Here is a 17855-nt window from a genome sequence, read left to right on the forward strand (position 1 = left end):
GAGGGGCCCAAGAGTCCTTTTAATGGTTTAATGGTTCATACCAGACTGCTGATGTGACATGGGGAACACACACATTCAGTCCTAATACTGTCACAGTCAAAAGTACTCTGCTTATATTTTTTTTTAAAAACTGTGCCAGACCATGCCGGTGTCATGTGACATGCCAAGCTAGTGCCATGTGCTGTTTTAGATGTGCACTGTGCAGCACTGAATGCAAATCTCAAACTCGGCATCCAGCCATTTCCCACTGCATCAGAAAAGGTCCTACTGGGGTTACCACTGTTACCAGGTAACTGCTCTGGTGGTGGGGATTGTTTCTGGGTAGGGCTGACTGTAGGCGCATGCAGCAGAAAGGTGGAGCGGCAGGCACACAAGGATTTGAGCATCTGTGCAGCTGCATACACTGCTCTCTTCAGTCTTGAGGCTGTGTGACTCATCTCACACTGTATCCATGCAGCCTTGGACAGACAGCATCATGTCTACTGGTCCCCTTAGCCCTGCTCTTTCTGCTGTGGCCCTAAGATCAACTAACTGAAGTTTGTTAGGGGAATAGTGCTTTGTAGAAAGGTGTCAGTGGGATGAATAAGTGAGTGCACACACGCCCCTCCCCATGCAGCATTGTCTAGTTCAGGGTGAGAGGGAACTTGTTCCTAGCAAAGAAGCTACATGTGCTGGTGTGGCTGATGTATAGCGTCATGCTGATACTTCACCCATTAATGTAAGGTTTATTTTTATAGTTTTTATTTTCTCTCTGTCTCAGATTTTACAGCTTCCCATAGTAGTTCTGCTGTTCCAGTCAGTAAACTTATTTTTGTCTGCACCTCCATGCTTCATCCTTTACCTTGCTTTGCTCCTGTTGGCTGCCCTAAATCTCTTTAACCAGCTAACCTCACACCAGAATCACATTCAAAAGAATATTAAATGAATCCACAGTGGAGGAATTTATATATTTATTTACTTATTAGTTCTGCTTAGGTCCAGTTTCACATATTGCAATTTATTTATTTTTTTTAAATGATTAGCCCAGCAGTGGATGATCCACCGCTGGGCTAATAATAAAACAAAATTGATTTAGTTGTTTTTTGGGGTGGAGAGCGAAATTGCATGGGGTGGGGCCCAAGAAAATTTTTGCCCAGGGTCCAATCAATATTAAAGACGGCCCTGTATATATATATATATATATATATATATATATATATATATATAGAGAGAGAGAGAGAGAGAGAGAGAGAGAAGAGAAGAGACAGAGAGGAAGAGAGAGAGAGGTTTTTTTTTTTACTAAATATTAAGCCACTTGACTTTATTAGGCAAGGGTAGTGTTGGTACTACTCCTTGAACAGTATTGCTTTTATATATATTCTTCCAAAATTGTATATTTGGGGGGGGGGGTAATCTATGAAAGGGACAGTGTCATGAGATGCAGGACAGAGCATAGAATGTACAACTCTATTTTAGTGCAGAGCATAGAAGTATACAGCTTGTATAAAACATCTAATTTAGTAACTGTGACATAGACTATAGCGGGTACAAGCCACGCCCCTATCCAGTGACGTTACCTCCCACTCTCATTACATCTTCCCCTTTTTCAAAGGACAAAGCATACATTTTTTTTTAGCGTACAACAGATAACAAGGTATACACAAAGCATACAATGCTGTCTTGGACATCGGGGTAGACCATGAGATTATTCTGCCCATTCTTCTGGTCACTGCTCTAACTACAGTACTAATCCCGGTATCAGGCTAGAAGTGTCACAACTCTTTCACTTGATGTCATTTTACATGGACTGTCCTCTGATACAGAAAAAGGTGATTGAGAGTCTGCTGGAAGCAAATACGTATCCCTGCTGTGGTCTTGCTGAGGGGAAGGTACCCCTCTTAAAACAGGGGATCCCGGGGGGCGGAGCCGACTGCCGCCATGAACAGTCGCATGTAGATTGAGCTCCATGCTAAAACCTAAGGGGGAATGAGCATACACATGTAAAACTTTCGGAAAACAGCTAAACAAAAGCCCTCTCATCATCAGCACATCTGTCGGTGGCCTCACGGCAAAAACGGACCGTTCCGTGAAACGGAGGAGCACTAAAAAAGGAAAAGAAAACTTATAGTCCCGGTCTAGGCCTACAACTACGGTCAACCCTCCACAAGTGAAAGCACTCCTAATACTCACATCGGAGGTAACAGACATCTATAATACAGATAGAAGACAACCCCAAGACCCGGACCAGCAGGCAAAAAGACCACAGGCCGCGACAGATCAAGGTAAAAGAGCGCGACACGCGCACATAATACAGAGGGGTAATCAATAATTAACATCAGAGTGACGATAACACGGCCATCACCATACTGCCCATAGCACCTTTATTGAGAGGGAGAATTCTATCGCTACATAAATCAAACATACACCCTAACAGAAAGCGACCCACGTGGGAAAGTTTAGTAGCAAAACGCACTGTGCAAATAACACCCTCATTATCCTAAACACGCCATTCACAGCCTTACAAGAGCAGGGAGGTAAGGAAAAGATCTAACTTACATCATGGCAGCAAGAAAGCAGAACAAAGGGGAAAAAGCAAATAAAAGCATGTCAGCCACAGCAACTAAGATGAACACTTACTTTAAAGCTCTCAGTACTTCCCAAGAGCAAGAGCTGGACTCTGACCAAGAGGAAAACTCTCTTCCCCCACAAGCTGCAACCCTCGAAACAGATGCAGAAGCACCACTCACCAGGGCAGACCTTACCTCACTTGCATCTAAGGAAGATTTTAACACATTATTACTGCAAGTAGGAAAAATCATGAAAGATGGTTTAGCAGAAGTCAAAAAAGACATTAATGAGCTCAATGAAAGGATTGAATACATGGAAGAACAAAATAATGACGTCACTAATATAGTAGATGGACATACCAGATGCCTATCACTACAGGACATACAAATACAACAACTTAAGAGCCAACTGGAAGATTTAGACAATAGGGGCAGGCGGCAGAATCTACGTATACGCGGAGTGCCTGAGACAGTAACAGGGGATGTAATCCCGCTCTACCTACAGAAATTGTTTCAAAACCTGACGAACAACCCTTCTGCACCACCCTATCAGCTGGACAGAGCACATAGAGCCTTGAGACCCAGACCAAAAGATACCGACCCGCCGAGGGACATAATCCTAAAATTTCATAAATACCAAGACAAAGAAACAATAGCCCAAGCGGCTAGGAAAGTCAACCCTATTCTTTTTGAAGGAAAGCACATCCAAATCTATGCCGATCTGAGCCCAATGACTCTAGCCAACCGTCGAGAGGCAAGATTTCTAACAGAACATCTACGAGAACACAAAATCCCTTACAGATGGGGATACCCATTCAGCATTAAAGTTAACATAGACAACTCGATTGTACAATATAAAAGCGCCGATGACCTAGAAGAATTCTGCAGAACATTAAACATATCCCTTCCAACAATGCCTCGCCTGCAGGAGAAATCCATCCCAGCAAAGACAAATTCATTGGAAATCCCACAGCCTCAACGCTCTCAATGGCAAACAGTTAACCGCAAAAGACTGAGAAACACACCAACCCTCCCTCATCCAGCAGCAGAAAATTAAAGAGACCCAAGATGACTTGAAAGCAGCACAAAGATTGCATGCTGATATCCTTTTTCTCATTCACTATGCTTTCGGTGGTATTCTGCCACAAAATATGGCCGAAAGATGAGATTTCAGTAACAAAAACCTGGGAGTGTAAACCTGGATTTACACTCATTTTAGAATATAAATAAAAAAAATTTGGTGAAAAGTTACCCATGTTTGATCAAAGCAGATGTATAATACTAAAGGACAAATTAACAAGCTCTAGCTGATATATTAAGTAAATCCCCCCCAAGTTACATATACCAAGTACCTTAGTACTTATATTTAAATTTACCCCCAAACATTTGGAAAGTCGGATAGACTAGCACAATGTATAGAAATGTTATTGATTGTTTGAAGTTTCTTGAGTTGTATGTGTTATTTGTTGTTATTGTTATGATTGTTGTCATACTTCTAGTAATTGCAGATATTGAACCCCACGAGCAAAAACTTAATCAAACCGACCCAACAGGTAGGAAGTCCATCTCCCCTCTAAAGGGAAATGGAAAACCCTTCTCCCAACACAGTCAACACTGTCCTTTGTGCGAGCAGACGGACTGGTTTAGAAATTTACTAGGGCACATACCACACGCTTTAAAGAGCCACACTCTCTATCAGATAAACACTAATAGAGGCCATATACGCTACCACTCACCCACAATAGAATGGCAATAAGCCAAATTAAATGCTTAACGCAAAACTGCAAAGGCCTCAACTCGCCTACCAAAAGGTCGATAGCCCTAACCCACTTCCACAAACTAAGAGGAGATATTATTTTTATTTAAGAATCTCATTTTGTGAGATCGAATACCCCTAAATTCTCTTCCCGTGAATACCCCACTAGCTTCTTTAACTCACACCCAAATAAGAAAATTGTAGGGGTTGGAATTATCCTACACAAGAATATACACTTCTACCTACAACACAGATATGACGACACAGAAGGGAGGACTATCATCCTGACGGGACTACTATTTAACACGCCTGTGACCTTGGTGTGTTTGTATGCACCAAACACACAACAAAGTAGATTCCTTAGACAAGCTAATGATAAGATTTTAGAATTTGGAAAGGGAGTAATAATTATTGGAGGAGACCTTAACGTCACGTCCGATTCAAGAATCGACAGCTCCTCGACTAGGAAAAGAACAATACACTCAACATTTAAAGGCCCATCAATAACAGATCGCTTCCACAACAACAATATAGTAGATATATGGAGGATACACCATCCACAAACAAAAGACTACACTCACTACTCGCATGCACAAAAGTCTTTCTCTAGAATAGACTATCTTCTTATCGACCATAACCACATGCACCTTGCCTCACACACCGAAATAAGCCCAGCCGCGTGGACAGACCATGCAACTGTCATAATGGAACTTGATTGGCACAACAGGCCTTCAAGATCAGCGGTTTGGAGGGTTGATGAATCACTTTTTCACGACCCAGCAGTGACATCTGACATAAAGGGAAAAATAAAAGAATACTTTCAGCTTAACACTAACTCAGTGGACAAAATAGGAACGCTATGGGAAGCCCACAAGGCGGTTATCAGGGGCTGCTGCATACAACACAAATCAAGAAAGAATAGGAGTAGAAAAGCAGAGTACCAGAAATTGACACAAATCCTCAGGGATGCAGAAAACTTACACAAACTAAATCCAGAGAACACGGATACCCTAGGGAATCTCACTAAGGCTAGAGCAGCATTAAACAAACACCTACAAAAAGAAGCACATAACAAAGCACTATACCTCAAAAAAATATACTTTCATGGAGGCAACAAAGCAGGCTCATTACTAGCTAAGGCCTTAAAAAAGAAAATAGCTATGAATCACATATATAACATTAAAGATAGCAAGGGAACTGTGAAACACGAAAACTCAGAAATAGCAGAGTCCTTTAGAAAATATTATGACCACATATATAACTTGTCAAAAGAGAAAGAACCCCCTTCACTACCAAATATAAATTCATACTTGGAATCAATAAACCTGCCCACAATTACTCCACAACAAAAGACTGCTCTTGATGCCCCTATCACAATGCAGGAAATACTTACAGCCATCAAAGACTTGCCTACAGGCAAGAGCCCAGGCCCTGATGGCCTAACTAACAAATATTACAAAACCTTTAAGGAAGAACTAACAGCCCCCCTATTGTCCCTATACCACACATTAGATGATAAAAATCAACTCCCTACCCCTATGAAAGAAGCACATATATCGGTCATCCCTAAGCCAGGTAAAGCATTAGACACCCCTTCGGATTATAGACCCATTTCCTTACTAAATTCAGATTTAAAAATCCTAGCAAAGATATTAGCGAATCGATTAGGCCCAATTCTCCCCTCCTTGATACATACAGATCAGACTGGGTTTGTAGAGGGACGGGAAGCTAGAGATAACACTATTAGAGCATTATAATTGATGGAATACGCCAAATTAAATAAAATAAACACAATCCTACTATCCACAGATGCCGAAAAGGCTTTCGATAGACTGAACTGGGAATTCCTTTTCGCCACACTCAAAAAATTTGGTTTTGGGGATGCTTTCCTTAACAGAATTCAAGCACTTTATATCACCCCAACGGCTAAAGTTAGAATTAATGGGCAATTGTCAGAGGGGTTCCAAATAAGCAATGGTACAAGACAGGGCTGCCCTCTATCCCCATTGTTGTTTGTCCTCAGCATAGAAACCCTAGCGGCTCGTATAAGACAAAATAAAGATATCAAGGGAATCTCCTTGGGAGAAAACGACTATAAAGTCTCACTTTACGCGGACGATGTCCTCCTGTCCCTCACCTCACCACACACCTCCCTGAGAGCAGTCACAAAAGAATTCGAGGCATTTGGAAATCTCTCCTACTTCTCAATAAATTACTCAAAATCCGAACTATTAAATATTAACCTCCCTAGATCTGACCTAAACACTCTGCTGAGATCTAGCCCCTATAAATTACAACCCAATGCGATAAAATATCTCGGGATTCACATCACACCAAATAACAGACTGCTATTTAAATTAAACTACTCCAAACTGTTCAACTCTACCAAAGCAGACCTAATTACTTGGCAGAAGAAACCTTTCTCCTGGTTGGGCAGGATTCAGACACTAAAGATGACAACCCTGCCAAGAATACTATACGCAATGGAAGCCATCCCTATAAGACTCCCTACACCCTTTCTTACTAGATGGCAGAGTATTTTGAATAAATACATTTGGGGACCACTAAAACCTAGAATAAACAGAAATACACTATACAGAACACAAGAGGGGGGAGGCCTGGGTCTCCCATGCCTAGACACGTACTACAAAGCTATATGTCTCCAAAGAATACTTGACTGGCATAGGAACGCACAGACTAAAGCCTGGGTGACAATAGACTCACACATCCTGAGAGCACCAAACGTTGGAGCCCTCTGCTGGATTCCTAAGACACACAGACCAGACTCTACGTGCTACCCACAATATGAGAATATCTTCTCTATATGGGATAAATTAATCACACAGTGTAATTACATCTCCACCCCACGCTCACCACTATCCCCAATCTCACCAAATGCTGAGTTCATGGGGGGGCTAGAATACACAAAAGCAGTCCCCTCCAGGTTAGAAATAGGCTACACCACTCCGATATATAACCTGATAGCTAACTCAAAAGTTAAACAAAGGAATGACCTGACAGACTATCTAAATGGGGCCTTTTCTCAATGGCTTAAATACAAGCAATTAATACATCTGGTAGAAACATCCGAACACAGACGAGACTGGGTGAGGCCACTAACCCTATTTGAAGCACAATGCCTAGCTCAAGGTACATTGAGACACACACTATCTATAGCAAAACGCATAATAACAACAGGTAGAGAGCAAGAACAGCCGTCATTTACACACAAATGGCACAAGGAATTAGGTATTGAATTAGATAATGCCACATGGAAACGCATTTTTCACTCCACCAAAACTACTTCTACATCAGCCAAAATTATAGAACTAAATTACAAAATAATGTCAAGATGGTACCTCACTCCATCACGCTTAAAAAGCATATACCCAACAGTATCAGACAGATGTTGGAGAGGGTGCGGTCTCAAGGGATCCATGTCACACATATGGTGGAGTTGCCCAACTATTCGCCCCTTTTGGGACCAAATCGAATCCTTCCTAAAACATTTACTTACCCCTACATTTAAGCTTAAGCCAACCACAGTACTCCTAAATTTACCAATCCCGAAACTGTGCCGAATTCGCCAACACCTTCTACAATTTATTCTTAATTCAGCTAAAACCGTGATAGCCCGAAATTGGAAAAATCCAACAGCCCCCACACTACAAGAATGGCTTCATCACTTCGAAGAGACACTAGCATTAGAGGAATACGGTTTTTTCAGGACCCAAAGATTAGAGATGTTCTTAAACATTAAATTTTACTGGGATACAATTAAACAAAAGCAAATTGGTAGTCAACCCTGAAAGAACAGATACCCAAAGCCATTAGCCCTGTAGCATACAGTTAGATTGGGAGCAAGCCTATGGTTCAGACTGACATAAGGGTTTACATACTGTGAAGTAAATTGAAGATGACATTGTATAATATCAGCCCCATTCTATAAAATAATAAAATGGATGGTAATATGACAATAAGGGATTCCAGCAAAAAGATTCATGTAAGACTGTAATTACTCATGATATTCTGCAATGCTTATATACTTGTAGTATGACTTGATGTTATTGTTGTTTATTGTTTATTCATCTGTAAAATCAATAAAAACTATTTTTCAAAAAAAAAACAGGGGATCCCACCGGCTGTGGCTCTGAAGCACCCAGTCCCAAACTCTCAGGTACTGGCTGAAGATGTCTTCCTTTTCAACGTGTGACTGCCTCTCCTTCAGTAAGGACTACATAAGACCTTGGTTCTGGAGAGCGTCCTATTACCGTAGCAGGCATCTTCCATTTCTTCTCATCATCCAGCTTAACTCTGACATTTTGGCCCACATTCAGCTCCTGCAAGGGCCTCACAGAGTGTTTTCTGTCATAGAAGAATCGGTAGCCCCTTTTTGCCTCTTCATCCCTCCTAAGGACCTCGTCCCGTGGAACAGGGGGGGCTGGCTGGAAAACACCCACAGAGGGTAGTGTAGTGCGGATCTGTCGTCCTAGCATCAACTCTGCCAGGCTAAAGCCTGTGGCTTGGATGGGAGTCACCCTATAGACCAAGAGAGCTAGGTACGGCTCAGATTGCTTCAAAATTAACTTGGTTGTTTGAACTGCCCTTTCAGCAATTTCAGTATTTCGTCAGTGTACGGGAACAGTAGGTGATGGGCTGTCGTTTGTTCTCATTCAGCTGCAGGAGGGTGGCCCCTAGCCTATACCTGCTTGCATCAGCACTAACTACGGTCTTTTTAGAAGGGTCATAGAACCCTAACACTGGGGCAGACCCCAGCAAGACTTGACCTGTACAAAACTTCTTCCTGTGAAGGACCCCAGACCCAGGCAACATCTTTCTTCAACAACTCTGTGATATGGTGTTGTATTGTGGATAAATCTGGAAGGAACCTGCCCACATAATTCACAAGGCCTGATATTTGTTTCAGCTCGTGTACATCAGAAGGACTTTTCATCTGTTCAATAGCAAGGATTTTATCAGGGTCTGGCTTGATGCCATCTCCATTGATGATATGACCAAAGTAACATAACTCTGATTTTCTAAAATGGCATTTCTCTTTATTTAATTTCAGCATAGACTCTCTGCAGCACACAGCTCAATCGCTGATCATGTTCTTCCAATGTGGACCCATACACTAAAATGTCATTCATGACGACTGCTGTGCCCTTGTGGTCCTTTAAGAGGGAACTCATCTCTCTTTGAAAGATTTCAGGAGCTCAGGAGCAGAGGATGTCCCGAAGGGGAGTCTGCACAAGCAAAACTGACCTACCTGTGTAATGAAGGTAGTCTGTTTGCGGCACTGTGGATTTAGAGGTATATGCCAGAAGCTGCTAGAAGCATCCAGTGTAGAGAAAAACTTCGCCCCAGACAGTTTCGGAGCTACGTCGGCAGCACTTATCTCTCTCTCTTCACCGCCTCATTCAGCCTTTTCAAGTCTACGCAGATGCGTACCTTCCCGTTTTTCATTGTAACAGACACAATGGGGGCACACCAGTCAGTTGCTTCAACAACCTCTTCAATAATTCCCATATTTTTCATATGCAGAAGTTCCTTCTCCACTTGAGGCATGAGCGGGAACGGAATTCTACGAGGAGTGGTAATGCTGTATGGGACTACATCACTTTTAAGTGATATTCGGACTGGGTTGCAATTCAATAAGCCCAATTTGCCAAACATGTCTTCCGAAATCTCATTCACTCTGACGACAAGGCCCAAACCACAGGCTTCTTTCCAGCTCAATAGATTGTTAACACACTGACCTCTAATTACATGTACCCACCTGGTGAATTTCCTCTGCTTGTACTCGGAGCTGGCAAGAAATTTCCCCGCACAATCGATGCGGCCACCAAGACTTGAACTTGAACTATGAACTTTCATTGTCAAGGCAGTTGTATGAATGCTGCAAGGGACATAACAGTGATGTCTGCTCCTGTGTCAATCTTAAAGGCAACCTTGGCTCCCAATACAGTAAGGGTAACCCGCCAATCTTCGTCTGAACCAGACCGTTCAACAACAGACTCTACAAAGGACACTTCTTGACCCTCCTGGTCACTATCCACCTGTATCTCCTTAATGGATTCGGTTTTACGCACCACTTCAAAATGGCCCATTCGGTTGCACTTCCTATATCTTTTATCTTTAGAGGGGCATACGACATTCTGATCATGGGTACGGTTACACCTCGTGCAGCGAGCCTGCTGCGCCCATCCGCTTCTGGGCCTATCTGTTGCCCTTGGACTACTGCTCACACTGTGCCTTTCACCTGCAGCTCTCCTGAACTGCTGCACTTCATCCACAATACTCTCAGACCTCAGATCATCATTTTGCTTTTTTCACCAGTTCACTTTTAGCTGGCCATCCTAATAGCCCCATCTAACGTTAATTCAGACTCTAACTGTAGCTTCAGTGAGACCTCAGCATCTGCAATTCCTATGACTATTCTGTCTCTGATTTGCTCTTCTTTAGCAACACCAAACTCACAGAATTCAGCTAGTTCATAAGGCTGCATACAAATGACTCCACAGATTCTCCCACACGCTGAGCACGTTTGTGAAAACAAGCCCTCATGAATCACATTTCTTTTGGGCACAAAGTGAGCACTGGGATTGTTCATAACTATTTCAAAGTAAAATTCTTCCCCTTCTTGGAATGTAAAGGCATTAAACACTGGCTCCACATCTTTCCCCATAGAGTATAAAAGAGAATTAACTTGTACTTTACCACTCTCCTTGTCCAGCTTGGAAGCAATCCTGAAGCGTTGAAACTGCTGACGCCATGTGGGCCAAGCTTCAGGCTGAGAGAAATCAAAAGGCTCAGGTGGGGTAAACTTCAACATCGTCATTACTCAGGAAACAGAAGCGCAGGCAAGTACTTCTGACACCATGTCATAAGACGCAGGACACAGCATAGAAGGTACAACGCTATTTTATTCCAGAGCATAGAAGTATACAGCTTGTACAACACATCTAACTTAGTAACTGCGACATAGAATATAACTGCTATAAGCCACGCCCCCATCTGGTGACGTCACACTCCCACTCTCATCCCAGACAGTATATATTAATTTTCATATTACTGCATGTAATAGACACTACTATGAAAAATAATATGCACAGATACTGATCTAAAAATCCAGTATAAAATCTTACTTAGAAGCTCCCAGTTTATCACTGTTGAAAATGTTAGTGAAAGAGGCTGTAAAGCAAAAACAGCAGACACCCCCCCCCTGCCCTGCATATGAAAGACCCTTTACACAAACAAGAGCAAGCTGGAGTAGGTAGACATCAGTATACTTCTACAACTTTGGGGCTTGGTTAGGAGTCTGAAAACCAGCGCAATGTTATTTAAAAATAAGCAAAACTATACATTGTTAAAAAAAAAAAAAACCTGTATGGGATATATACCGTATTTTTCCGAGTATAGGCCGCACCTGATTATCGACCGCACCTTTAAAGTTTGGTGCCATTTTAAAGAAATTCAAATTAAGTGTTCACTAGCCTTTGATTCTTGTTGGGGATTCCACAATCCAGAAGACTGTAATTATTGGGCTTGCCTTCCTTAACTCCTTGTCAAACATGTCACTCCCTGTTCTCCTCCCACTATATTCCTCAACATAGAGGAGGTTACCCTGTGTGTGTGCTTCATTAGTGCTGCCAGGGCACTCGGCAGCAGGGATAGGCTATTGAAGCAGAGAAAAAAACAATAGATTAACACTAAACAGGCAAGTTAGGCAAGCAGCACATTTTCTTAATTTGCTCTGTGCACAGCAGTTATTGTGGATGAGGCAGTGCCAGTGGCTAAGACTCCGTGCGCATCACAGTGAGACCAGCACCGTGAGTAACAGCATGATTGTCTGAGCGGCAATAATACTATAACTAAGAGATTTAAATACTGGTAACTTGTCCCATACGGTGACCACGGCTTAAGCTGATCGCTGAATTTAGCAGTTACAATACTTTTTCTTCTCCGCCCCCTCACTTGTTCCTCCTCTATGTTGATATGTAAATAGTGGTAGGAGAACAGGGAGTGACGTGCCGGAGAAATGTGTTAAGGAAGGCATAGAAGCCATAACTAATCAGCAATTAGTATAGAAAAATATCAGCTTCTTACCAGATAACTGCAAAGGATTACGTTGCCAAATGGGCACACTGCTCAAAGGTGACATCATGTGCTCCACCCACTTCCTCCTCATTCATAAGCCCGTGCCAGCACTAATTTACTGATGCACCAGATTATAGGCCGCACCCCGAATTTAAAGATTTAAATTAGGGGGGAAAATTGCGGCCTATACTCGGAACAATACGGTATATATGGATCATCTACAAAACATTTATGCAAAGAGAAATCTACTGTACAATGTCCCTTTAAATTGGGGTGACTGAGAACTCCCCGTGCTAAAAGTGTCCAGCTTACATAGTACAATTAGTGTTTGGTCTAGTGCAGACAAAAGATGATTTAATTTTAAAGGGACAGTCTACCATAGAATTGTTATTGTTTTAAAAGATAGATAATCCCTTTATTACCCACTCCCCAGTTTTGCATAACCAACACAGTTATATTAATACACTTTTTACCTCTGTGATTAACATGTATTTAAGCATCTTCTGACAGCCCCCTGATCACATGTCTGTGACTGTTTATTATCTAATTGTTTTAAATTTAGCATTGTTTTGTGCTAAATCTTAAATAACCCCCCTGTGTCTGAACACAGTGTTATCTATATGGCCCATGTGTACTTTCTGTCTCTTTGTGTTGAAAAGAGATTTAAAAAAGCATTTGATAAGAGGCAGCCCTCAAAGGCTTAGAAATTAGCATATGAGCCTACCTATGTTTAGTTTAAACTAAGAATACCAAGAGAAAAAGCAAATTTGATGATAAAAGTAAATTGAAAAGTTGATTAAAATTAAAAGTCCTATCTGAATAATGAAAGTTTAATGTATACTAGACTGTCCCTTTAACCCTTGCACCTACAAAACAACATCACGGAATTGCTTGGAGTAGTTGGTTCTTGACACCCATCATAATCATTGATGACATCATCCGGGTGGTCTCTGCTTTATCATGAGATGCACTGTTGCAAAATGCAAAGAATTGTGTTTTCTTTCCTAAAATGGTGAGAATCCACGAGCCATCACATGTGGGATTAATGTCCAGCCCTACAGGAGGAGGTAAAGCACACCACATAACAAAGCTGTAATCCCTCCCACTTTTCCATGATTCCTTAGTAAAAAAAAAAAAGACCTCCAGCATGGAGTTATAGTAAAACTTGTGTTTTTTAACTCTGCATTAAAAAATACAGTAGAAAAAAATATTTACACCTGGTAGGAGGGAAAATGGTGTAAGAATATGAAAGGAATTAGGAATTATAGTTTAATTAAAAAAAAACATGTTCTTAAAGTATAAACTTCCCCTGTCCTTAAAGGGTTAAAAAAACCTCAAAACTCAGGAGAGCATATACGGCGTACGCGATCATGATACAGATCACTGTTCCAATAAGCCTTCCTGATGGTATTTACAATTTTTACAACCTTTCCCATTAAAACCACAAACTCCCCCTCTTTAGAATCCTGTTAATTCTATTGTTTTTTAATTTATAGTGTAAGTTCTGTTTATAGAAGGATCCTGCTTATTCATTGTTTGTTCTGACTTTTTATTTGTCACTGCTCGTTTTGCAATGTAATGACAGACACATAGCCTGTTTGCATTTTTCCATTGATCAACACTTTGTCACCTGTTGTCATTTTATAAATTAGACTATTAAACAATTAGGTATTAACTATAAGGTTTCCCCCTTTTTAACTATTAGGGGGAATCTGGAATTCGTGGAAGGATACGAATCTATTAGATTTGGTTCATGGTTGAATTTGGGGATTAGATATATAGTTCAATTAATCAATATGGAGGATAGTAGAATAAAATCTTTTGACGAGTGCAAGTCAGAGTTTGGGATTACAAATTGTCTGTTTTTTCTCATATTTACAACTTCGGCATTACATCGAGCAATGTCTTAGATTAAATGATTTAGATTGGAATAATGAATTCTTGAAGCAAATAATAACATTATTTTGACTAAAGAAATTTTCTATTTCTCCTACTTACAAGTCCTTATTAAGTGTGCAAGAACAAAGCAATATTCGATACTTGAAGTTAAAGGGACAGTTTACTCAAATTTTTTCTCCCCTTTAATTTGTTCCCAATGATCCACTTTACCTGCTAGAGTGTATTAAATTATTTACAAGTAGCTCCTTTACCCTTATATTGGCATTTGAAATTGTTAATTTAGCATGTGGTATCCCCACCTATTCTGAAAGTTTGTGGCCACGCGTACCAGCTATAAATAAGCTTTGTAAACACAGCCAGCAGAAGAAATTACACTCCCAGTGTGATAAAGCAGAGATAAGGTAATAAAATGTTGATTTTCCATTGTTCTCTCAAAGTATTGGTGATTGTTTTAAGGACAGATATAAGATAAAGAAGTAGGTATATGTGCACAATGTGATACAGTAATGAGATCTGATTATACCTACAAGCTCAACCTATTTTATAAGGCTGTGGCTTCAAAACACAAAATCAGAGCTTTAATATACAGAAATAAACCTTAAAAAGCTAATTATTATACATTTTTTACTCAGCAGTTGGTAAAAAAAGCAATTGTAAACACATTAAGGGAAAAACTATTTTACAGTATACTGTCCTTTTAAAGTGGAATGAGTTCTGTGTAAATCAAAATGAGTTGGAATTTATGATGAGCTCAGTGACAAGAACTGCTCAAGCTATGCTGGGGCAATATTTTAGAGAGCAACAAGTTAAGATGTTTTATCAAGTTTATATCACCCCCAAAACCATTTCATTCTGGGTCAAAAAAGGGGATAAACCAAATTGTAGTAAATGTAAATTTAAATTGGCAGATATAGTGCAGCTTTTTTTGTCCTGCCGAATAATACAAAGATTTTGGGGCAAAATTTCATTTTGGGCTTCAAAAATTCTGAATCAGTTTGTATATTTGAACTTTCAGAATGTGTTTTTCTTAACAATTAAGGAGGAAGTTGGTGAAAATACTTTATTAATAAACACATTCATTTTAATGGATAGGAAAATAATATTAAACAATTGGCAGTCTGCTAAAGAGCCTACATTTTTCAGAAATTAAAAATAGTATATTACACCAAATGTTTCTAGAGCAGGTCCAAGTACAGAGGGAAAAATAATCTAATATTAATCTTTTTTTCACCAAATGGGGAAAATATATTAAAGCACTAGACATTAAAACTCAAAACTAGTTATTTCTCCTTTTAAAAATTCAATTTACTTATTAGAAGCTAACCTAAGGGGGGAGTGGCTGTATCCTGGGCCGAACGGTTAGTGGAGGGGTTTTTTTTTTGTTTGTTTCTTGTTTTGTGTTCTTTTCACCTACCCTTGTGGGACTTGTTCAATAATATAACACTTTCCTACAGTTTAGTAGTAGTATACAAACTCACATTTAAATATTTTATTATTTATATTTAAGTTTGGGGTTTACTTTAAGAGTTATTAGGTGCATACCCCCTAACTGTCCCAATTTTTGCGGGACAGTCCCGATTTTAGGGGTCTGTCCCCCTGTCCCGGGTTGCTAGCCATCTGTCCCAATTTGCCCCATGCATTTAAAAAAAATAAATTTTTTTTTTTTTTTTTTTTTAATTCTATTGGGCCCATACTCAGAAGCAGCTGGCTTTGCTCTCACAGGTTTAGATACCTGTTAGATTCCCTGTGGAAAAGGAATGGTGTGTGGGTTAAGCAGGAGTAAGAAGGCTGTATACACTCTGACCATGGGTAATGGTGACCTCTCTAGCCTACCTCTGGTAGTGATGATGTCTAACCCCTGGTGATAATACTAGCATGCCTTCAGTTTTATACAATGAGCAGTGCTAATACCAGGGTAACGAACAGTGGCAGCCGCAGACTGCCAGCTAATGTGCTTGCCAACCCCAGGACCCCATACAATGAATTACAGATACCCATATATGATGTAGTGTGTGTCTATCTGTATCCATAACTGTGTGTGTAAGTAGAAAAAAATATTTACACCTGGTAGGAGGGAAAATGGTGTAAGAATATGAAAGGAATTAGGAATTATAGTTTAATAAAAAAAAATTGTTCTTAAAGTATAATCTTCCCCTGTCCTTAAAGGGTTAAAAAACCTCAAAACTCAGGAGAGCATATATACGCGATCATGATACAGATCACTGTTCCAATAAGCCTTCCTGATGGTATTTACACTTTTTACAACCTTCCCCATTAAAACCACAAACTCCCCCTCTTTAGAATCCTGTTAATTCTATTGTTTTTTAATTTATAGTGTAAGTTCTGTTTATAGAAGGATCCTGCTTATTCATTGTTTGTTCTGACTTTTTATTTGTCACTGCTCGTTTTGCAATGTAATGACAGAGACATAGCCTGTTTGCATTTTCCATTGATCAACACTTTGTCACCTGTTGTCATTTTATAAATTAGCATATTAAAACATGTTTTCAATAAAATAGGTGTCTTTTGTTTGTGTGGTGGTTATTGCCACCTTACAAGGTGAAGGGTAGATTCATAGCTTCCTTCTTTCTGTGTCATTTTGTCACCCTGCAAGGGGAGATATAGACTCATAGCTCACTTCTGTCTGTCACCCTGCAGGGAGATTGTCCCCTTTATATGTCATTCTGCAAAGGGAGTAAACAGAGACATGTCATTTCTGTCAGTATCACTGTGTGACCCACTAGAGGGAGGGACCAACTTATAGCCCCCTCCTGTCTGTGTCACAGTTTTACAGTGCAGGGGGAGGGTAGATTCATAACTCCCTTCTTCTTTGTCACTTTGTCACCCTGCAAGGGGAGAGACAGACTGATAGCTTCCTTCTGCCGGTCAACCTGCAGGGAGATTGTCATATTCATATGTCTGATTTGTCTACATCATTCTGTAGACAGAGTAAACAGAGACATGTCATTTCTGTCAGTATCACTGTGTCACCCTCTAGAGAGAGGGACCAAATCATAGCCCTCTCCTGTTTGTGTCACAGTGTCATTGTGCAGGATGAGGGTAGACTTATAGCTTGTGTCACTTTGTCACCCTACAGGGGAAGTGAAATGCTCATAGCTCCATTCTGCCTTTGTCACCCTGCAGGGAGATTGTCATCTTATATATGTCATTCTGCAAAGGGAGTAAATAGAGACAAGTTATTTCTGGCAGTGTCACTGTGTCACCCTCTAGAGGGAGGGACCAACTCATAGCCCCCTCCTGTCTATGTCACAGTGTCACCATGCAGGGAGAGGGTAGACTTATAGCTCCCTTCTGCATGTGTCACTTTGTCACCCTACAGAGGAAGTGAAAGGTTAATAGCTCCATTCTGCCTTTGTCATTGTGTCACACTACACAGACGTGTATAGTTCCTTTCTCCCAGTTTATTCTATTAACGTGCAGGGGAAGGGACAGACACACAGTTCCTTTCCATCTGTGTCACCCTGTAGAAGGAGGACAAATTCATAGCTCTGTTCTGTCTGTGTCACCCTGCACAGGGAAGAATAAACTTATAC

The sequence above is a fragment of the Bombina bombina genome, chromosome 7 (genome assembly GCF_027579735.1).
Source record: "Bombina bombina isolate aBomBom1 chromosome 7, aBomBom1.pri, whole genome shotgun sequence".
In the NCBI taxonomy this organism is placed as follows: Eukaryota; Metazoa; Chordata; class Amphibia; order Anura; family Bombinatoridae; genus Bombina; species Bombina bombina.